Source organism: Urocitellus parryii, chromosome 2, assembly GCF_045843805.1.
Source record: "Urocitellus parryii isolate mUroPar1 chromosome 2, mUroPar1.hap1, whole genome shotgun sequence".
Lineage (NCBI taxonomy): Eukaryota > Metazoa > Chordata > Mammalia > Rodentia > Sciuridae > Urocitellus > Urocitellus parryii.
In genome coordinates, this window is record NC_135532.1 from 212,042,862 (window position 1) to 212,066,334 (window position 23,473).

General features: G+C 37.1%; 1 pseudogene; it reads right to left on the reverse strand.

Moving 5' to 3' along the window:
• Nucleotides 1–1,634: 1,634 nt before the first annotated feature.
• On the reverse strand, nucleotides 1,635–4,131 carry LOC144253258 (AP-1 complex subunit sigma-2 pseudogene; annotated as a pseudogene).
• Between the last annotated feature and the right edge of the window lie 19,342 nt (nucleotides 4,132–23,473).

Genomic DNA, 23,473 nt, shown 5'->3' on the forward strand with positions numbered 1-23,473 from the left:
CCACTCTTCTCATTTTCTTTTGTTTTGGAAAATAGTTATATTTAATAAATACATCTGTGAATATGTGATTTTATTGCAATTTTAAAAACGAATGCATAAAGGCACCAGATTAATTCGTAATTCGCAACTATTGATAGCTATAACCCACAAAAACAAAAGGTTTTTGAGAATCTCAACATTTTTAAGAGTCTAGAGGAATTCTGAGACTGCTAAGTGTGAGAACTACTTTAAATAGATCAGCCCTGAACAATAGAATAATTCAAGATTATATCATGGATTAGCTAAAAAAATAAATAAAAACACATTTCTCTAACTCAAAATATTACTTACAAACATAATTGACACAAAATAATACTGAAAGGGGCTAAATGATATCTAATAAAATCTGATTAATTAAAAAAATCACTATGAGAAATCAAACCTTTAGAAAATTTATAACCAGATCCTTGAATTAAACTTGAGGGCAAAACAATTGACGAAACACATTTTCTTTGAAAATTTACAATAAAAATTGAGCTTACATTAACTTTATAAACAGGAAATGGGGAAAATTGAAATTGAGGTAAATATGTATGGTAATTTATCAAGGAATTAAAATTATTTAATTTCAAGAAGCATGTTTTTTGAATGAAAACTTGTTAATTTTGTGTTGAACTATATTAACTATATTTAAAAACTTGTTTTTTTTTTTTTTACATGCAATACTTTTATTTTAGACATGCAAGAAAAGCTATTTCAGAATCTACTGATTTCAAGCAAGCAGCTGTATACAGATAACAAAAGCAACATCTTGTTACAGCTCAGCACACAGCATCCAAAGCAAACAGGCATGAGACAATGCATATTTATGCAGCATTAAAACCAGATGAATAACATGTTGCAGGGCAGGGGGAGGGATGAAGGGGAAAAAAAAGGAAATGAAAGATCAATGTTTCCCAGTGCGTCAAATGTAGTGTATTACAGCAAGAATGGCAAGAATGGAAATAACTGATTTGTTACCTGCCTAATACAAAGTTTCCTGGTAGGTTTTCTTTCAGTGATAAACTAGTTTGAGTATCATCTGAAGTTATTGTGTAATGAAAACTTACTTAACTCAGTCTTTAAATTCTCTAGATTAAAATAATGAATGATTTGGTACTTTTCCTTTTATGATAAAATATGCTACACGTTTTATTAAAAGCATGTACAATAGTGATCAATGTTAAAAATTTTAGTATTCAGAAATATAAAGCCATAATTAACAAAGCACTACATATTTAAATGAAGACTTAATATATTAGAAAACTATTAATAGTAAAATATAAACTTTAAGTATTGAACAGTATTGGAATTTTTGAAGTATATAAATTAGCTCAGTATTAATACTTGGAAAGGGCTTTCCACTGAGCAATAGTGCAGAAGAGACTTTTCTGACACAGCTTTCTGATAGTTCAATATCATTATATCGCACAAATGTGATTCAATAAATGTGGCACTACAAAATTTCTTAACTGAATGTTTTAACTTTGAATATTATATACTAGTACAAATTAATTTTATTTTATTGTATTATTTCCACATACCCTTTCATGTGATACATTAGAACATTTTAACTCAGTCTGCAAGACAATCACACTAGAGTTTTTTTCCCCCCCTTCAACAATTGAAGACTGAACAACTAAATATTATGGCACTGCTTATTTTGACAGAGTAATTCAGTCATAGTCTCTTTGGTAAACAATAATGATTGCCATGTTTTCCTCTTTTAAGATTAATCACAAATGGTTCATTAATAGTAACATGCATGTGTTGAAGATGAAATATTACTTAAAACATTCACAGATCATACTTTGTCAGAAGAATTTAAATCAGTTGTGAACAGGAATAAGTTATATCAAGATCATATATAGAATGAAATAAAACAGGAAAGAGGAATGCAAACAGGAAAAAAATACAATTGTAATGGTACTGGTTCTGAAATGTTCTATTATTTTTACAAGATAGTCAGCAAGCTGAGGATATTTTCTTTCATAAGTATATCAGCTCTCTATTTCCTCTGTGAAATTCTGCATACTCGATGAGTAGTCATTTAGTACACAGGGACATTAAAATATTCATGACGTGGCTACAAGAGAAATGCATATATTCTTATACACAGTACACAAACTGATACAGACACAATCAGATTTCTAGAACATTTAGTTCACAGTAAAGTTGCCTAAAACTTGAGTTTTTGTTTACTTTTGTTCTTTGGTTTATGGCTGAACATTTAACTTCTTAAACAATGCCCAGGCATTCAGATTCATCTTTTAACTTTGTATGACGAACAAAATGATGACTGACATCCTACAAAATCCTACAGTACTGTATTTACTAATAACTCTGAAAAGATTTCCAGTGTAAGACATTTGGTCAGTTCTGAGTTAACTGAAAATTCAATTAGAATACTTTCTTTCACAGTGTCTTGAGTTCATCAGGATTTTATTATATCAAGCAGAGATCCCAGAGGAAAATCTTCCCTAAGCAAAGGGAAAAGTAGTCAACCATATGGTATTTTAAGTAGCAATAAAGGCTTTTAAATATTCACTCAGCTACAAAGACAAAAAATCCAAAGAATGCAACTTTGAGACTAAGGATATAAATTTTTTAAAAATCTTCAAAATAGATTTTTAAAGAACCCTTCAAACAGATTTGTTACATATCTATGCCTAAAAACTTATATAACAAGATGTTTCTCACATCAACAAGGGGAAAAGGTAACCTGAGGTGGGGTCTTAAACTGACCCTAGAGTGTCCCAGAGAGATGTCCTGGGCCTCCAAAAATTCCCTGAAATTAGAGGCAAAATTCTGTGTCTATTTTCCTAGGAAGAGAGCTCTTTACCCTTTAGACTCTTTAAGTGATTCTACCCCCACCAGAAGTTTATGACTCTAAAAAGTTTAAAACTTCTTATGTGAGTGTTTTGAAAGTCTCCTCCTTTTAGTATTTATTCAAGTTGGAACTCTGAATTATTAGGCTACAAATGCGTGGAAAGTATTAAAAAAGTAACAGATTCCTAAACTTACACAACCATAAATAAAAAGTATCTAAGAAGAAAAGCCAGTTATATTTTAATTCTCAGATGATTTCTAAACATTTTTGAAGAGACAGCTGTCCCTTTTTTCCCCACTCAGAATATATAGTAAAATGAAATAGCAAGCAATTAAAATAATAGTGTTAATAATAAATTACATCCCAAATACTTCCTTAATGAAGCTTCGTTTTCATAGGGAAATTCTACTTGTGTACCAGTGGCATTGGAAATTCACAGTATTTAATGAATACCTAATTTTTTCAATGAAAAATAAATTGTAAGCCCCAATGATAGATCACTATCAGAGCAAAATTCCCTATGAAAACATTTGTTTAAAAATTGGGACCATCCTTTAGGATTTATATAATTGAGACTTTCCAAGTAATGCTAAAATATAAATAACACACTTGACAAAATTATAATTACAAACTGAATTCACATATCCTACTACATTTTGATGCATGTCAGAACTCCAGCACGTATTCTAGTACGCTTTCTTACACCCAATGAAACTCTTGCTGTGATACATAGTCTCTGTTTTCTCCTGTAGTAGATCAGCCTGCTCAATTGCTTTAAGGACATTTTTCTTGGATGTTTCCTGAACTTCCCCTCCCAAAAGAAACTCATCCAAAATAAAATAAGCCTTCTCGAAATTAAAGATGATATCAAGTTCACACACACTGCCAAAATACTTGTCAAGTAATTCCACATAACGATGAATTATTTCCAGGGTAATTAGTTCATTGTCCTGATCCTCAATAGCGCAGCAAAAATACAGACTAGCATATCTTTTATAAACAATCTTCAGATCTCGCCACTCAAGGAAGCTGCACATTTTAGGTTTCCGTGCTAAAACGGTTTGAACAAGTTCTCTTGTGATCTTTTTCTTCTCTTTGTCTGAGAGTGGGACATACCATTTCTGCAGTCGGAGCTTTCCCTGACGACTAAAAAGCAACATAAACTGCATGGCGGCCGCTGGCCGCGGACGCGGCGGAGCTCGGCCGGCGGGGACGGCGGCGGCTGAGGGGAAGCCCCTGTCGCCTTGCTGAGGAAAAGAAGCCGTGGTGCTGTGGGGAGGGGACCCGCTTAAAAAACTTGTTAATTTTGGGTTGAACTATATTAATAACTACAGAATCAAAACATCAAGGGCAACATTTCCACTAGATTCAAAGAGTGGGTCAAATATTCCTCACTTGAAAAGGAAATAGAAAAAAGAAAATGCAAATCTTTATTGTGGTTTTAGGATCTAGCTTCTGGCCTCTGCTTATTTCATCCGCATCTTCTTCTTCTTGGCCTTTCTGCAGGTCTTCTGGTCACAGTTGTTCAGCTTGTCCCTTGTGCCCTGGAGTCTTCAGTCCGGCTGTTCTCTTTAGCTACAATGTTCTTCCTCTCCCTTTGGCTTAGTTTGTTCTAAGCAAACACTTTCCTTAGAAAACCTTTGATGACTCCCAGACATTCCCTGCTTGTCATTGTGATGGCTTCTGTGCTTCTCCTTCCAGCATTTACCTCACTTGTAATGACAAACATTATTTATAATATTTTTCAACCATAGGTAGATTTGTGTCACCAGTACTAACAACTGGATATTGTATGGAATGTGGTCTCAATAAACGGTTGTCAAATGAGCTAATGGACAAACAAATGGGTGTCCAGAGGAAAAGACCAAAGAATTGGAAGGTTAATGTTTGTGTCCCCCACCCCCAAATTCCAAATGTTAGAGTATTAATCCCATCTATGGTCTTTTAGAAGGTGATTACTGGGATTAGTGCCTTTATGAGAGAGAGAGAACCAAGGAGTATGTTTGCCCTCCCATCATGTGAAGACACAGCTAGAAAGCATCATCTGTGAGTCCACACCTTAAACTTGGACTTTCCAGCCTTCAGAACTGTTAGAATTAATTTCTATTGTTTATAAGCTACCCAGTCTTCGTTGTTTTGATATAGATTCCCAAACAGACTAAGACACAATAGGGGTGGTCTCTATTCTTCCCGTGTAGGCATGTGTGCAGATAAACCCAAGAACAAACAAGACAATCAAGATTTGTCTGAGAGTTTGTAAAAAGGTCAAAGAAATTCTAGGTTTCTGATATTTTGATCTAAGAGCCTGGAACCATCACGTTAGGTGCCAATTGAAAATATGGTTTTCAGCCCCTGAGAGAGAGCTGACTCCTCCTAACTCCCCGTTTAGGAGCAGCTCCACCTGGTGCTCGGGATTTCTAATCCGACTCAACTCTAATAAGGACTGAGTTCATCATTTGTTTTCATCTTTCTTTTGTTTGCCTTAAAGTTTCTTTCTTTCTTTATGTTGCTCAGGCTGACTTGAACCCCTCAGCTCGAGTGATTCTCCTGTCTCAATCTCCCAAGTAACGAGACTACAGGTGTCTGCTACTATACCTGACTATTTGCCTTAAAATTTTAATCTCTAGTATTGTAATGTTTTTGCATTATCTCCATGGTTTAATTTTTTTTTGGCTTTCATATTTATTTTTATCAACTCCAAAAAATCTTCAGCTGTTTGGCTTTTCTTGTTCTCCTTTTGTATTATTTATTTCACTTTACTAGATTATCTTGTTTTCCATTAAACTTTAATTCATTCTCTTTGGCTTTTGATTTTATGACTTGTTTTATGTTGACTTGTTATTTTACTCCAGTTTCTTTTTTTAAAATGCTCTTAATGTTCCTTTATAAACTTACATTTTTTTTTTCTGTTTTAATCACATTTCTCTGAGTTTAATGGGGGCCCAATAATTTATATCCCTGTTCCTTTTCCTGGTTTGGAAACAATCAAGAAAATAGAGGTGGGAGTCAGGCATCTAGAACTCAGAGTATCCTAGGACTATGGAGAATATGGCTTAATGTGAAAACACAGACTTATTTATGTCACTGCTGGCACTGAATTGGAGTGGAGAAGCAGAAAAAAGAATGATATTCTTTTGATGGATTATCTTTGGCTCCATTTCAGTAATGTACCAACTATTTCCAATGATGAGGAAAAGGAGTAAATAAGGAAGCCACCAACAGACACATGAAAAAAATGTTCAATTTGGTTAGCAGTTAGGAACCTACACATAAAAACTACACTGAGAGTTCATCTCACACCAGTCAGAATGGCAGCCTTCACGAGTACAAACAAGAATAAATATTGGAGAGGATGTGAAGATGTAATTGCATATTAGTACAACCACTATGGAAATCAGTATGGAGATTCCTGAGAAGACGAGGAATGGAACCCCATGTGACCCAGCTATGCCATTCTAAAGTATTAATCCTAAAGAATTAAAGTTATCATACTGCTGCATCACATGCATACCCATGTTTATCGTAGCACTGTTCACAGTAGCCAAACTATGGAATCAGCCTAGGTGTGTCCATCCATGGATGAATAGATAAATATGGTACACATACACAATGGAGTTTTTATGCAACCATAAAGAAAAATGAAATTATGTCATTTTCAGGAAAATGGATAGAACTTGAAAACATTACGTGAAGCGAAATAAGCCAAATTCAGGAGGTCAAGAGTTGTACATTTTCTCTTATAGAGAGAAAAAAAGGAAAAGAAAAGTGGGTAGAATCTCATGAAAATCAAAGGGAGATTAGTAGAGTAGAGGAAAGGGACCAGGGGGAGGAGGGAGTAAGGGAAAGAAAGGGGAGACATTGGGGAATGATATTGGCCAAGTTCTATCCTTATGTTGTGTGCATGTGTGAATATGTAACGGCAGATCCCACCATTACATACAACCATAATATGCCAATAAAAAATGTGGGGAAAAACAAGGCTAAGGCAGTTGGGAGGAACAATACTAAGTGCTCTGCTCCTAATATAATTGTTATTTTTACACCTTAATCTGCCTGTAAATCTCTCCCTCCTTACCTTATCTCTATGGGGTGGGCTGAAGTTCAGAGGATGCTGGGCTTCAGACAAGCATGTCCATCTTACAGTTTCTGTCCAGCACCACATGAGACAAGGCAAGGCCAAGATCAAGTCCTGATTGTTGGTTAAAGATATAATAATATAGATATAATAAGATAGATAGTGAAGATTAACCAAAGATGGCAGCTTGTTGAGTTCAAGGTCTAACCCATCATAAAGAATGATTCTGTAACCAAAGGGATCAGGAAGTTGTAATGCATGTGACAGGGTTGCTGAGGATCTAACTCTAGACTGCAGCTAAGGGGTTTTGTGTTCTGCTATTATGGTGTGAAGGGGTTGTGTAAGAAGACCCATACTGCATCAGTAAGGTTGAAGGTGATGAGCAATTGCCTCTTGACAGAGCCCCAGGGGAGATAGGGAGGTGAGAGGGAGATGGCCTCAGAAAAGTTCTTTGCAGACATCCCATTGTTAGGTAGTGGTTACTCTGAGCAGTGGATCAGAGGTTTCAGAAAATATTTAGGGTAGAATAAATCAGTTAATCAACAGCCTTGCCTTAATGGTGTCACAAGATCCGACAAGACAACTAGTTCAGGACCTCGGTTTTGTCTAAGCTCTATAATGTATTCCTTTTACAATAGAAGGGAGATAGATAAACTCAGGAGGTATAAACCAAAAGGTTAAGGTATGGTTACTCACAAGGGCTCTGTTACTAAAACATCCTAAGCAAGACCTTGAACAAACAACACAGACCAGAGATTCCCAGACCATCAAAGCAGGATGATTAAGACCAGAGCCCACTAATAATAAATCCTGTAAGACAAGTTCCAATTAGAACCTGTGATCTTCTTTTTTTTTTTAGTGCTGAGTAATATTCCATTGGGTATAAATGCCACTTTTTTTTTTATTCATTCATCCATTGAAGGGCATCTAAGTTGGCTCCACAGTCTAGCTATTGTGAATTGTGCTGCTATAATGTGGCTGTGTCCCTATATTATGCTATTTTTAGGTCCTTTGAGTATAAGGTCCTTTGGGTATAGACCGGGAAGAGGGATAGCTGGGTCAAATGGTGGTTCCATTCCCAGCTTTCCAAGGTGGGAGGGAAAGGGAGGGAGAAGGGGAATTGCATGGAAGATGGAAAGAGGCCCTCATCGTTATACAAGATACATGTATGAAGATGTGAGAAACAAAAAAAAAAAAAAAAAGAGAGAGAGAATAGTGTTACCTTAGATTGGGTAGAGAGAAGTGATGGGAGGGGAGAGGAGGGGATGGGGGGAAAGGAAGGATAGTAGAATGAAATAGACATTATTATTGTTCTGTGTATATACGTGACTGCATGACCAATGTGATTCTGCAACCTGTACACTCAGAAAAATGAGAAATTATATCCCATCGGATTCAAATGTATGATATGTCAAGGTCATTGTATTGTCATGTGTAATTAATTAAAACAAATAAAAAATAATAAAAAAAGAACCTGTGAGCTGGGCCAAGATGACTGAGAGTTGCCCTTATGCTATTAGTTAATGTAGTCTGTCAGTCCATAACCATGAGGGAGGTGATAGTTGGGTGGGACCTGTAACAACTCCCCCTCCTACCCCAATAAAACTGAACTCACAAAGAAGTGAGTTGTTGCTCTCCTTTTGAGTTGACCTGTCTTCTCCTTTGGGAGTGATTTTTTCCTAATAGACTTAGTTATAGTTTGTGTCTTGCTCAAAATCTTCTCTTGCAAGAACACAAGAACTGTGAACACAACACAAATCTCTGTGAATATGTGAATCATCTTGTGTTCCAGGAAACAAAGCATTCTGCTAAGACTAAGATTAGTTTGGCACAAGGCTTTGTCTGCATGGCCTTCGCATTCACACAAAGACATTCTGGCTCCATAGCAGAGACATTCCCTCCAGTCATAGTGATGACTTTTGGCCTCAGTGAGGCCCATCTTACCATTTCACTATTTGGATGCTTACACTTCCTGTCCATTCCTCTGAAGTAATACTTCTCTTGCTTCATCCTGCAAACATCTTAAACATTTGCGGCACTCTCAGTTATTTCCTGACATCTCTAAAATGCTGACTCCCTAAAACATCATGGAGTCAATATATTGAGGATACAAAACTAATATTCTTTTAACTTATTTTATTTATTTTTATGTGGTGCTGAGGATCGAACCCAGTGCCTCGCACGTGCTAGGCAAGTGCTCTACTGCTGAGCCATAACTCCAGCCCAGTTTATTCTTTTTAAAAAAATATTTTTAAAGTTGTATATGGGCATAATGCCTTTATTTATTTTTTTTTATGTGGTGCTGAGGATCAAACCCAGTACCTCACATGTGCTAGGCAAGTGCTCTATCACTGAGCTACAACTCCAGCCCCTAAGTTTATTCTTACTGCAATCAGGATTAGCACCTTGACAGAATCTTAGGAGCATCTCAGTGGTGGCAGGCAGCAAAGTTGGGACATTTATGAATTTTTAAACTCTAGTTAAGACAGGTCTTTCAATAAAGGGGCTTGGGTAGGTTTGAATATGGAACATGATACAAGAATGATGGGTACTGTGAGGTAAGGATTTTGAGGATAGATGTTAGGGTCCGTAAACAAGTCAAGATGGCGCTTGGCATTTTGCCAGAGGGAGTGGTTTGTGAAGTAACGCCAGCGAGCCATTAAGTGTGGAGATTCCTTATTGGTTGACTGCTGTCTAGTTTATGTTAATTAGATAAGCTGTGTGGAATGTATATATACCCCTCCTGTCCTACAATAAACGGCTCCCACTCCTGCTGTATCAAGGTACACAAATTGTTCGTCACCCCCCGGTTATTTTGCTGCAGCCGGACTTCGGCAGATAGAGTTTTGAGGAGTTTTTGGTGTGTAAATCATCATTTGATGCTTTCTATTGAAGAGGTGGTAGATCTTTCAGGAAGTTTCTAGAATTAATAATACAATTATTTTCAGCTTTAATCTTCCTGGGCCAATGTTTCTGGAAATAAAGAAATTTCTGTCTTCATGTTGATAAAGGCATTGGAAGAGCAAAATCATGCTAATGAGGATGACAAGCTGTGTGGGTGTAGATGGTTTCAGTTGCCACACCAGATACTTTCTGTGGTGACAATGAAAGAGGATCTTTTCCAGGTGATTGAATCTCCTGTGAGCTCAGCGTCAGGGCTGGCATCTTGGTTTAGATAGCTTGTACATTTCCTTTGCTTCAAATGCTGGTGGTAGGGGGCATGTTTGGGTTCAGATGAGAGAGCTGGTGGGTACATAGAGACAGATTCACCATTTGCTGATATCAATCCCTATGCTGTGACCAATGTTTATTCTCTCTTATTTCTTGTTATTTAGCTGAGGGTTGTTGTTTCTCTTCCAACAAATAAGATTCCTCTACTGGAATACAGCATATTTGGGACCCTAAGATAAGGTTCACATGCTATCTTATTTAAGAAACAAAGTTACTAAGTCTATTCTGACTGTATTAATCCTTTGGCTGCAGGAACCCTTAAATCCAAGGCTTTAGATTACTTTCCTAGTTATCGTAGGGGCACAGGAGAAGAATCTTTCACAGGGATAAGGATGAGCTAGTTATGCTCAATTTTTCCCCCAAATTTGTAGGGAGCAGGGAGGTGATGCCTCCTTGACTCTGACTTCATCAACTCGGGGTGCCAAAACACAAGCCCATAGGCTGAGTGGCTTAAACAAGAGCCTATTTTCTTATAGTTCTGGAGGCTGAGAAGTCCACGCCTTGTGCCCAACTAATCTTAGAGTCTTAGCAGAATGGTTTGTTTCCTGAAACACAAGATGATCGTATTCATGGAGATTTGTGTTGAGTTCACAGTTCTTGTGTTCTTGCAAGAGAAGATTTTGATCAAGACACAAACTATAGCAAAGTCTATTAGGAAAAAGTCACCCCCAAAGGAGAAGATAGGTCGACGCAAAGAGGAGAGCACAACTCACTTCTTTGTGAGTTCAGTTTTATTGGGGTAGGAGGGGGAATTGTTACAGGTCCTACCCAACTATCACCTCCCTTATGCTATGGATGTCAAGGTGTCTGCCTGAGTTTTCTTTTGGCTGATAGGCGACCACCACCTTTCTGTGTGCTCACATGACCTCCTCTCTCTGTGTGTATGAGAATAGAAATAGAGCAATCTCTCTGGTGTTGGTTCTTACAAAGACACTGATCCCATGGTACCAGGATCCCACCCTTATGACTTCATTTAACCTTAGTTGCCCATTTATAGCCCTACCTCCATGTATAATCACTTTGGAGATTAGGATATATATATATATCAGAAACACAATTCAAGCTATAACATAGAGTATTATGCTCAAAGCTCATAGGAATTGTTGGTTTTGGTCCTGATTAATTTCTCTGATATATCTGATGAGATTTGCCCTGATGCATATATTGCTGATATCAGACTACCCACAAACTGCTTGGATGTTGGGCCATATTTCTGGAATCTTAGGACTTTCCTTTATTCTATGAACTCCATAAAAGAAAGAGCCATTTAAATACTCAGTTTATCAAAAACTGGTGAAAACCTTTCTGAACCGAGAGAGAGAGAGAGAGAGAGAGAGAGAGAGAGAGAGAAAGAGAGAGAGAGAGAGAGAGATTTTTGCCATTAGTTACTTCTATGGGGACCATAGGGAAAAATTGGATGGTAAATGTCTCACCTACTTCATTTGCATACGGGATAAACCTGGAGAAGCAATTTCCCCTCCATCTTGGGGGCAGTGGTATATGAGTTAGGCTCTTCAAGGTTATGAGGACAGGTAAACTATATGCTGAGATCATGACTGTGGGTGGAGTTTATGAAGAATTACTAAAACATTAAGAAAAAACTCTCCTAGAAGTAGGGTAACTTTCAATTATGCTACCGTTGGTGAAGTGTCTTTGACTTACCATTCTTATACCTAGCTTGTCGCTACCTCAATGGCTTCTACTACAGTGACATTTGCTTCTCTTCACTTTGAGAAACTGCTGACCTCCTGTTCTCTTCTCTGCTTCTTAGCTTCGCTTGCTTGCTTTTCTCTGGGGCCTTTCAACTTCCCCACCCTCCACTCGCCGCTGTAGGTGGGTCTCTGTGTATTGTGTGTTCCAATATCCAAGAGAGAGGATATGAATAATTCAGTCTCCAACAAAAAGTCCCAGATTCTTCTGAATTCTTGTGTCCAACTACCTCAGGGGACACTATAAGCCTTCATGGATAATTTGGCTTAACCAAGAATTCCAGATGTACTCACTGGTAACCAGGGGCTAGGTGACTGTAACCTTAGCGTGTCATTCTGTGGTTGTTTGTTTCAAAGAGTACTTTGTGTATAGCCCACATTCAGAGTTTAAGAACAGTTTAGTCAATCTATCCTAGGCTGTGCTAGAGTAAACTCCCTAAAGTCCTTCTGGATCAGGCTAGGTGAAAAGAAATGAAATGTATCATAGTTAATCACTTCCTGTGTATTATCTTTCCAAGAACCAAGATCTTGGATTGGATGAAAGCTTTGATTTTTTTTTTTTCGTTTACTTTAAATGTTGGCTTGGTTGCTCTGGTGCCTATTTATGGCAATCTGTGATTGAGCTGGCTACCCTGTGTGGATGAGAGGGGTGAAATAGAGTAGGACACATTGAAATTCTATTGGTGACATCTTGGATATCTGGAGATGGATGAAATCTCTATGTCAAGTGACTTTAGAGAGAAGTTTCCTTTGAGGTTTTCTGAATGGACTATTGGTAAACTAAAACTGTGCTTCTCATTTCCTCTTTTAGTAAAATTAGGAGTTGCTGTTCCTGGGTGGACATATTGTATTGTCACAAGTGTGAGATCCTACACTGTGTGAAAGCTGAGGCTGTATCTCCCAGAACCCCTTGTAGTCATGGTTCTGAATACAAGTGAGTGAGGACTGGAAGATGGTAGGGTCTATTTCTATGCTACCTGGGCTTTTCTCCTAGCAAACAGAGTCCTGAGATGTTGTGTTTTGATATCACTATCCTGGTATTTGCTCTCCAGCCTTTCAGGTGTGGAGGAGCAGCCATGGGGATGGTGACAGCTTCCTCATTCTGCCTTTTCTGGGCCACAGATGTCATGGTTATGCTCTTGATCTCAGTCAGCCCTGAGTCATTTCCTGATTCCCCAGCTTTCTAATTCTTCACAAAGATGGTCAGTTCTATAACATCTGGGATGATTCCTGTAGGTTCATGTTAGCATCATGGATTTTTGAAGCATCTGATTCCTGTATTTAAACCTCTTCTGCTTATCAGATCTGGAAGGATTTTTATTTTTACATGGGTTATTGATTGACAAAATCCCTGTGTTTGTGATTGTTAAGAAGCTAAAACACCATGGCTAGTCTTGGTTTAAATTTAAATTTAAATTTAAATTAATCTGAAATGAGATCCAGAAGCCATTCAGGATCTTACCAAATATAATTTTTACTTCTGATTTTTTTTATTTTATATATTAATTCTTGGCATATATTTAGCAGTGAGAACTGAGTGTCAGGAAATATTTTTAAATAAACTTGTTAACAATTTAGAGAAATCCCAATATTAAGCAATACAAGAGGGCCCCTTTTCTCAGATGTATACTTTGAAATAAATTGCATGATGTACTAATGCAAGAAACATTTCAATTTATAGTCTTGCAGATTAAAAAGACCAAATTAAATACCTTACCTGGTGAATTATTTTATATTATTAAATTGTTTATGATTTGTTGTTAACGGGCCTTTCCAACTTTGTTTGGTATGAATCAACATAAAGTATATCCCCACTACCCACCCCTCCCCCCTTTTTTTAAAAAAAAAGATAAATATTCTACTCTTTGTTTCAATTATAAATGTATTAGTTTATTAGTTTTTCTCTATTATATTTGAGCCAGTTTCTCATGACAAATTGCAGTCTGTGTTTCTCAGGCCAATATTCTGTGTAAAGAGCAGCCTTTTGGCAAGAAAATTACTTTTCCTTTATATATTTTATGCAGGAATATTTCTAAAACAAGATAAGACTGCAACTTTTATTTATCTTTACTCAGTGATCTACTCTGTGCAGCACAGGAACCAGTTGTAGGTTAGACCATACATATGTAATATTGAACCCAAGTCCTGGTTCTTATGTAGAATTTCCATCTGAATTTTCTATGAAAGTCTCCTAGTTAATTGAATGATTGTTTAAAAATCAGTGAACAGAGATGTTTGACCACACTGTTTGTTTTAACTTGTTTTGCAATATTTAACATTACTTTTGGATAAATTAATTGAATACCACCCTCCTCACATGGAGAGTAAAAGTGATATTTATTATCTGTTAATATTGTCAAATTCTAAAAATGACTTTAGGAGCTCTTTATCCTGTTTTCTAATATGACATAAAGAATGGCTAAAATTCAGACACTGTATTAGCTAGCTACTACTATGCAACAAATCACCGTAAAACTCAGTGACTTAAAACAACAGCCACTTTGTACATTCATATGCCTAAGTAGATACTTTGATTGATCTTCTAGGCTTTGCTGAGTAGGGCAGGGATCTTCACCAAGCTAGGGGGTAGGCTAGGGAGGGAGTTGGCAGGTCAGGAGATCTTGTCTGGGTCTGTGGAGAGTGATGATTTGAATCATGGTTTGACTCCCTCAGGCCTGCATTGCCCTAGTAACTTCCTGTGCAAAGGTGCAAGTCAAGGTAGCCCAGTTGCTATGGTGATGCTGGCTAGAGGAGGCTACTATGCAAAGGCACCCAGCTGTTATCAGTCTGGACCTTGAGTTCAGACACTAACTCCCAGGGATAGAGGATTCTGAGCATAACAAGATGACACTAATGTCTCACCAGTCCTATGTTCTTGAGGTTGCGGCTTTGCTGAAACTTTCCCACAAATAACCTTTTGATCAAACCTATATAATAAATGTGCTAAGCTAGCTCTGGGTCAGTCAAACTCCATCAGAGTTTGGCTGCCACTTGGCCCTACCTTCTTCTCTTTATGTGTATCCGTTTGTCTTTTCTTCACCCCTCATTGATCCTTGTCTGGTTTCTGAATTAATGACTGCAGCTGACAGCAGAGATGAGGGGTCTGTGGCAAGGGACAATTCAGCTTTGTTTCACATGTTTTCATCCTCCAGCAGGCTGCCTGGGCTTATTCTCAAAGAAACAAAACAAGCAGCAACTGTAGGTATTTTGTCAATTTACTGCCATCCCATTGGCTAGACTATGTCACATGACAAAGCCCAGAGTCCACGATGGATGACAGCATCAATATGAAAATTGAGGGCAATAATACAGCCAATTCACCACACCCACTCTAAATCCCCACTCATACTTTTTGGCAAGAGGGTTCCAAGATATGTTTATTTTGTGTTCAACATTTCCATTCAGCAAGTTATCTTAGGAAAACATTTTTAAAGCTTTTTTTTTAGTTATACATGGGCACAATATTTTTATTTTGTTTATTTATTTTTATGTCGTGCTGAGGATCGAACCCAGAGCCTCACACGTGCAAGGTGAGCACTCTACTGCTGAGCCACAACTCCAGCCCCTTAGGCTGGATTTATCTTGAAGGATTCACTAGAAAGCAATATTACTGAAATTAATTGTCTATTTGGTATTTTACTGAGTTGTTGATTTTTTTTGAGCCACAGTGAATGACTAATAATATCTATTTTGAAAAAGTTCCCATGAAAAATTAGTGTGGTAATGTTTTTGCGTTGAAGAGGTCTAGTGCCTTAATTTCACATTTATTCATGTCTGGAAATGAATTCAGAAATTTATGGAAAGCAAGATATCAGTTCTTTCTAAAGGTTTTTTGGTGTTTGCCTTTGGTAGTTTTTCAATCTTCTCTGCCGTATTCTATTGCGCTGCACATCTGCACCCTGGATCCTAGTTTGAGAACATAATTTTTAACTATCTTTTAGTCAATTCTTATCAAAAACCTAGTTGCAAATATCTATATTTGGGGGAAATTCTCTGAATGCCATATGGTACATTCTCACTTAGATAATAAATTTTGCCCTTGGGCAAAGAGGGCATCAAAACTCTAGTTCTTTAAAGACCTGAATTTGATGAAACAAAACACACCAAAACAAGATTGTTTCTATTGTAGGTTGGTTTTTTGTAGGTCAATAATTTTATCACATAGTGTCCTTTTCATATGATCCAAGGGGAAATTTTATCTCAGTCAGCCACTGTTCTTATTTTATGGGCTCTATGAATCTTGCAATTTTATTGTTTTAGAGCCAAATGCGTAGTCCACCTTTACTGACTATATGGTTATGGTGCAAAATTTGTGTATACTACTTTTAGCATTTGGTTTTATTATTTTCTTGCTTGTTCTCTTTTTGCCCAGACTATCTCAACTTTAAAAATAACTTTATTGATATTATTTGTTTTTATAAGCTATATCAAATCCATATGGAACTAGATGAGGTAGAAATACATTTTTTAAAAGTGATAGTGTATAAATTTGTAGATTGGGAATGATTAAAAAAGTTGGAGCTTTTAATAATTTCTACAGAAATTATTAGATATTAAACAGAATTATTTTTTAACAACATAAGGGAAGTATTTACAACTTGTTCCTTGAACTAGAAACACAATAAGTATAAGTATAACACTATAAGTAACATAGAACAAAGCATAGAACAAGCTTGAGAGTTTCTTACTATACATAGATTCCATTAAAAACAATAAAGGGAACTAAGGATCACTGCAGAATTTTTTTCCCCTTAAGATTCACACACTAATTGATTCATATAAGATGGTTTATGATTTCTTTTAGGTACTTAGCCCATGGGTCAGTACTTATTTTTGTGGTTAGATTAGTAAGAATGTTTGATGGCTCAAATGCTTATTAGCCATCGTCATTTTCACTTGCCCTATTCTTAATGTTTTGGCTATTTTTATTACAAAGATTTCCACTAGAGTTTTCATTAGGGTCAGTCATTAGTCTCAGGGGAACAGATTCAAGAAAGGATCTCTGTGTCTATTTATGTAGCAGTCTGCTGAAGCTATTACATCTTCTCATTGCTATTTGATGGACCATTTCCTGTTCCTTAACAGATATGCACTCTTCTGACCTAGTGCCAAACTGCACTCACTGAAGTGACAGCTAAATCACACCAAGAATCTGGATGCAGAAGAAGGGTAATGGCTATCAAGAACCCCTTCCAAAAGATTTTTCTATCATTATTCAGTGGTTTGTGACAATTTAGGAAAATATAGTCTAACAGAATTCAGAAATTAACTTTGTGAGCTAATAAGAACATTTACTTAGAAATTGGAAGCAAGAAATGAGAGGTACAGTTGACTATATTTAGAAAATATGTTAATGCACATTTATCTCAAGATGACTTTTGAACATTGGCAATAATCAGAAAGGATAAAGGAACATAAAGTTAGCAAGAAAAATGCCTTTCTTTAAGCCTAAATATTTTCTCTCATTTAAGATATGGAATTAATCTTATGCCCTTAATCAGGTTCTTTTGGACTCAAGAGTTGTTATAAAATAATACCATTATTTCCCATAAGCTTCATGGTCTTGTTTTTCACACAGAGCAAATGAGAACAGGAATGGGAACACAGAAGCTAAGATCAGTCAGGCTTACTGATAGAAACTAGCCAATCCCTAAGAAGCAAATGCAGAATGTCTTCTTTGATATAAGGGGGGGCGACTCAAAAAAGAGCAGGGAGGAAGAGCATGAGAAGAAGATTACCATTAATTAGGGATGAGAGGTGCGTGGGAATGGGAGAGAGAAGGGGAATCGCATGGAAGATGGAAGGAGACCCTCATTGTTATGCAAAATTACATATAAGATGGTGTGAGGGGGAAGAAAAAAAAGAGAGAGAGAGAGAAAAGTGTCAGAGTAGAGTGGGTAGAGATAGGTGATGGAAGGAGAGGGGCGGGGAGGGGAGGCGGGATAGGAAGGGTAGCAGAATACAATAGACACTAGTATGGCTGTATGTATAAACGTGGCTGTAAAACCAATGTGATCCTGCAGTCTGTAAACGTGGAAAAATAAGAATTCACACCTCATTTGAATCAAATGTATGATATGTCAAGATCATTGTAATGTTTTGAGCAACTAATAAAAAATTTTTTTAAAAAGTGATACCTAATCACCAACCAGACAAGGACCTATCATACGATAAAGGAGACCTAAAGAACCCGTGACACAATTGAGGCCATTTAGTGAAGCCATTCCATGTGTCAGGGTGTTACAGTTAACGTGATCATTGGCTATAAACAAAATAAAGATCCATATACCTTGTTTAAGTAGTCATTGAACATACAAATACATTTAAATTCTATCAAAATGATCCAGTCTTTAAAAAATCTGTTGGTTCTTGATGGGATGAACTTTGCTAGTCTGTAAAATTCATTTATATGGAAAATGTCACCCTCCTGGATAATATATATAAATAAAATATTACCATACTTAACAGTGATGGAAGGCCAATAGCATGGTTAGTATTTGAAGTAATGTTGTGATGGGTTTGATGCAGAATCAACTTTTTATCTTGCTCAATGAAAGGCAACTTGGGTAGCCAAATTAGTGCCATGCAAAGCAGCTGAGTGGTTTAGCTAATTATTGCTGTAAAGATAATATGGGATGAGGCAGCAGATCTTACGATTTGCCCATCGCCCTTCTCCAATCCCTTCTGATAAGATTATCACCTGTAATCCTGTCTTCGGTGAAAGCAGGATATGAAAAATGTAGAAAAAATAGCAGGAAGAAATGAACCTTACAAGTCTCTTAACTATTATTTTGGGCAATCTCTGGGTGATTGTGGGAGGTCATAGCCTGTTTGCTAAGGTGCTGATTGAAACTCTGGGACACCGGTTCTTTCCCTTAATACAAAACCAATTTTGAGCCAAGTCATTTAAGACCTTTTGAAAACAGACTCTAAAATAGCATGTGATATCCTGAGGAAAAAATAAACCATGATTTAGTAAACTAAATGATCCATGGGGTGAGGACATCTTTATATGGTATTCTTACAGAACAGGGAAGGCACAGATGATAGAATGTGACGAGAAAAAATCTTTGGCACACCCACGTGGGTTCTAGCTTGAAATGGACTTCTCAGTGTTCACATCCCATAGTATTTTTCATCTCTGGGGAATGATGGAAGGATCCTTACCAATCTTGAAACACAGTAGGTCCTCATAAGTGAAGAAGCTCCAGGGTAATATTGATGTCATTTCTTGGTGACCACAGCAGTTTGGACTGATCTTCAAATACATTAAGCCCCGATTTCACTTAAAACACTGTGGGCCCAAGATTGACTTCAGTTTCTTTGATGATAATATTGATTGTGAAAATGACAATGATAATAAAAATGTAATAGAATGAAGCATTTCCCTGGTAATGAACATTTGGCCATATGGTGATTGGCAATTACTCCTATCCTCTGCTCAGTTTCTCACTTCATTAATCTAGCAATAATTTGACTCTGAATTTCATAAGAAGAAATATTTTTTGGACTTTATGGTATTATATATGTCAGGATTTTATTATATAACGACAGTGACAGTGATGGTATCACTCCTGCTGAGACTTTGCTCTGCACCTTCTCCCGAGTGCTTCGTGCATGTCATATCATTTAGTTTTATATCCACTGAGACAAAAGCTCTCTAATGCCATGGCATTGCACTAACTCTATACCAGAGCCTTTAAGATCTAGCACCATCTAGCCCCTGACATCTTCCTACTTTTCTGGTCACTCTTCCTCAGCCACACTGCCTTCTTTCTGTTCTGAAACATGCCAAATGCATTCCCTCTTTTTTGTTTGTTTGTTTGGTGTGAGGGATCAAACCAAGGGCTTTGTGCATGCACAGCAAGCACTCTACACACTGAGCTATATCCCCAGCCCAAATGCCTTCCCTCTGTAGGGCTATTTCACAGCTGTACCTTCTGCCTGAATGACCCTCTTCCAGACCTTAGCATGGTGATGATTCCTTCTCAGGTCCCAGACTGAATCTCATCATCCCAAAGAGAGTTTTCTTGACAACCAGACTCATACTCTTAAAAATAAGGATGGCTTACTTCTGAAGTGTTAATTGCAAAAAGAATCTGCATAGACACAAACAATGTAAACATCTAAGCTGAGCTTGACCTTGTACCTTCTATATTTTGGGAAGAAAATGTATAACTGTTCGTGAGCTATTTGAAAAGTGAAAAAATAAAAAATTAGTTGGAAGGAAGGGAGGGAGGGAGGGAGAAAGGAAGGAAAGAAGGAAGGAAATGGAGAAGCCAGGAAATAGGGTAGTTGTGAAGGAAAGAAAAAAGGGGTTGACATGATTCACTTACAATTTCCACACTGTCAAACTTGTTACCTGACCTTGATTAGCATCATTATTGAGTTGATGGTGAAAACAATAGGTGCAATCATGTCAAATGTACCTCAGACATTCGTTTATTCATTATATTTGTAGAGCTTCAATGTGCCTTCTTTTCTTTAAAAATATTACCAAGTTGCCTGCAGAGGGTGCACTTTCCCTATTTTTACATCTTCCCCATCATTGAAAGAAAACAAGATGTTTTATAAGATTAAAAATCACTCTCCAAAGAAGAGAAGATTTAACTCTTTTCTTTCCTCTACCAAATGCTGAAGAATGAATATGTAAAATGCCTAAGTGTAACTTTTAGCTTTTTTGCTAACAGAAAGATTAGTTTTGGTGATTTCCTCTACTTGGATAGTCATCAAGACTATCCCTTAGAACTTTTTTTTTTTTTTTTTTAAATTCAAACTTCTGCATCCACAGGGCTTCCTTTTTCCCTCTTCTTGTGTATATGCTTGTTTTCTTTCTCTCTTTCTATATAGTGTGGTCCAACAGGTATATAACATAAGCTGCATTTATAATTTAAAATTTTAGTCATATTGAAAAAATAAAAAGAAACAGGTGAAAGTATATTTGACATTTATTTTTTTTTTGAGAGAGAGAGAGAGAGAGACAATTTTTTTAATATTTATTTTTAGTTCTCGGTGGACACAACATCTTTGTTGGTATGTGGTGCTGAGGATCGAACCCGGGCCGCATGCATGCCAGGCGAGCTTGCTACCACTTGAGCCACATCCCCAGCCCCTTGACATTTATTTTATTTATATGAATTTATCTAATTTTTATCTTTCTGACATATAAAAGTATTAACCAAGATTTTACATTCCTTTTTCTGAGTCTCTGAAATCTGATGTATATTTTACACTTGCAATACATCTCAGCTTGGACTGGCCATACTTAATAGCTCAAAAGGCACATGGGACTAGTGGCTACTGTATTGGACAGCACATATCTACACTTTCCTTTCCACATTTATAATTGCTCCAGTCCAACTAAGCTAGCAGAAAACTGTGTATTACCAAATGGTGCTATGTATGCAGGGACCTTTTATGTCTGTTATATACCAATTTGAATCATGCAGGAAACATGTGGCTTGGCCTGTTGAGAGACTGTCATTTACTAGTTCTGAGATCTTTTTTTATAGAATGAAAACATATTTTAGCCAGTGCATTTTTTTTTCAGTGCTAATTCTCTTAGTCACAATATGAGGTATAGATTTTAATAAAACTTTTTCACTTTTATTCTCCTGAGTCTCCATTTGCAAATGTATAACACCATCTGTTGAATACTTCCCATGTGCCGGGGCTATCTCATATAATTTCATTTAGTATTCACAATAGCCCTTTGAGTTGGGGACTGTTATTATCACCTTTATTTTGAAGATGAGGAAACTGAGGAAGGTTAGAGTTGCTGTCTAACCTATCCAGCTAGAATACTGCAGAACCAAGATCTCAAGCTGGATCTGAATGACTCCAAATCCTGGCTTCTGTAACTTTATGCATACTGTCTCCGAAGTCATGGGTATTCTAACTGCAAGTTTTGTTTATAATACCACACAACAGTGTAATAATGCAAGAACTGGGCATGGTAGGGTACACCTGTAATCCCAGCTACTCTGGTGGCAGGAACAGGAGGATTGAAAGTTCAAGGGCAGCCTGGGCAACTTAGTGACACTTTGTCTTAAAACAAACAAACAAACAAACAAACAAAATAGCTGGTGATGTAACTCAGTGATAGAACACCCCTGATTTCAATCTACAGTACTGAAAAAAAAGGGGGAGGGGGAGAATTCTAGAAGTGGCAGAAATCCTATAGCTTCTGAAATTCCCTAATCAGATCTTTGTTTTATAGAAAAAAAAAAAAAAAAAAAAAAGAAAGAAAACCCAGAGGCTGAGGAAGGCTGAGTGGTTTGTTTGTTGAACATTCCTGACCAGAACCCGGGCTTTGGACTCCAAATTCAGTGCTCTCTCCCTTGATTAGAAATGTTTCCAGATTTAAACTCCAGTTTATAGGATCATTAACAGCTCTTTCTAAAGAGGAGGCAAGGGGTTATAAATTCTTCTCAGGGCAAAAAAGAACTGACATCAAAAGGTTTGTGTGGGGTCATTTGTCTCCTCATGACTTTGATTTGGCCTTGCTCTTTATTTAGCATTTCAGTTTTATGTTCTGCAACAAGTTCGGCCATGTCGGAGGACCATCCAAAGGTCAGCAAGTTGGCTACTGGCGATTGGACACTCAGAAGCCAAAGTCTATTACTGTGCCCATGGAAATCCCCAGCTCACCTCTGCAGGAGTGTCCCATCCATTTTATGAAAGTCACGGACTTTGAAGGTTTTTTACACATGGCTCTGTGGGAGCCCACGTCTGGTTGGGCAGAACTTTCTTCTGCAGGGACGTGGGTCAGAGCAGGACAATGGCTTTGGAGTTCTGGGTGTTCTCCTCTCTAATCCCGTGGACACACTGGGATTCTGATTTCATTCTCACCAGAGGGGTGTGATTTGAGGGAGCACGACTATTCCTGAATTTGTTTAATTGTGCTATTTTTTACTTCTCTGACTTGAGTACAAATCTCTTGATATCTCTAAGGCTCACAATGACTATCATAAGACTTATTTTCAAGAGTTAGCTCATGTTATACCTCATGCCAATATCAACGGATAGGCTTACCTAATCTTGGATACACAACACACTTTTCATATTGAACAATCCAAGTATTCCTATAGCTATTATTTTTCAGCTAATGTTGAATTTGTTACGAAAGTACTAATACGGTTAAAGGCTAAAAATATTCCTCCTTACTCGTTTAATGAAATAATTATCTTCACCTATGAAAGACAGAGACCCGTGTTTGAATTCCAATTCTGTCACTGTGATGTTGGTCACAACCAGTAACCGGTATGAATCTCAGTTTCCTTACCACTAATACTGGAATAAGGATAATTACCACTCCTGCAGAATTACAAATGATCAATATGTGCAAACACTTTGTAAACTCTAAATTATTCAAATGATAGTTTATGTCAAATTGTCATGTATCTCTAAATACTTAAGTGCATATATATAACTTTTGTGTGTGTGTTATATGCCATGATTGAGGCTTAGACCAATCTAGGGCATATTTAATACTCTAGGGCAGTGGTTCTCAACTGGGGACAATTTTGTTTCTCCCCATGATGTTTGACAATGGCTGAAGATATTTTGGGGTGTCACATCAAGGAGGCTAGTACTAGTATCTATTGCCTA